This window comes from Strix uralensis, chromosome 3 (genome assembly GCF_047716275.1).
Source record: "Strix uralensis isolate ZFMK-TIS-50842 chromosome 3, bStrUra1, whole genome shotgun sequence".
NCBI lineage: Eukaryota > Metazoa > Chordata > Aves > Strigiformes > Strigidae > Strix > Strix uralensis.
Genome location: NC_133974.1, coordinates 99,370,207 through 99,371,322, shown reverse-complemented (window position 1 = coordinate 99,371,322; position 1,116 = coordinate 99,370,207).

Here is a 1,116-nt window from a genome sequence, read left to right as displayed (position 1 = left end):
TATTTAATTTACAAGGACTATACATTTTTCAAATCTCTTAACAAGGAACTTTAAGCAGTTCTTGAGGTTTTAAAAAAAAAAAACGGATCTGGAAAGCAAAAATGCTCTATTTTTCTCAGGATCCTGAATGAGTGACTCAGGAGGTATTGTAATTGCAAAAGCTTTCTGTGTGTAAGAACCTGGCTAATACTCTTATTAGCATCTTTTTTAATCCAGGTAACATAATAGTCAAAGTGTCAGATGAATGTCTCAGAAGTGGACCATTAAAAAATAAATTGCAAAATCTTTGAGAGATTAGCATTTGAATCCAGCCAGAAGCTCCTTGAGGTTCTTGGGTGTGGATCGGAGTCCTTAAAGCGTAAGTTGCTATCACAAACCACATCAGCCTCCAAGTTACTATGAATGAGAAGACAGTAGCCACAGTCTTAGCTCTAGACTTGTTTCCTCTGGGAAGCAAATATACAAAACCAGATTTTCATTGTGAAAAGAGGTTTCATTTTCTGAAACCTTTAATTTCTAAAGAAGTTTGAAAAGCAAACAATAAAGTATATTAAAACAATATTTTCAGGGTAAGTATTTATGGTTTAATTCATAATGATAGTTCGCCCTTAAACAGGATAGTACTTTGTATGTTCAGCATGCTTTTTAGAGTCATTACTCAAATAGCACCATGGGCTGATACAATAAGAGATGGTCTCCCTTTTCCCACGTTGGGAAACTGAGGCAAAGAAGTGAAGTAACACACATAGGAAGACCACAGCAGGCAGAATCACATTTATAATGCAAGTCTCACTCAGACGATGATGTAAGAGAAGTATTTTGATTTGTCATCTCCCTTCCTCTAATACATTTTAGCAACAAGCTGCTCATTTTCAAGGGGTGGGTAACAGCACTGAAGAAAATATGTAGAACTTCATCATATTTCTACAGGAGAAAAAGGCTGTTTACTTGTTTGGAGGGAGCACCCATGATTGTTCCTACAACTTCATATTCATTTACTGTTTCTACTGCTATGCTGCTTTTCAGGGGTTGGGGGGGTGCTTAGCAGCAGTGACTCTAGATTAACTCTTTGCTATCTCGCTAGAAATCTACAGAAATGGTTTGGGCCATTTTTTG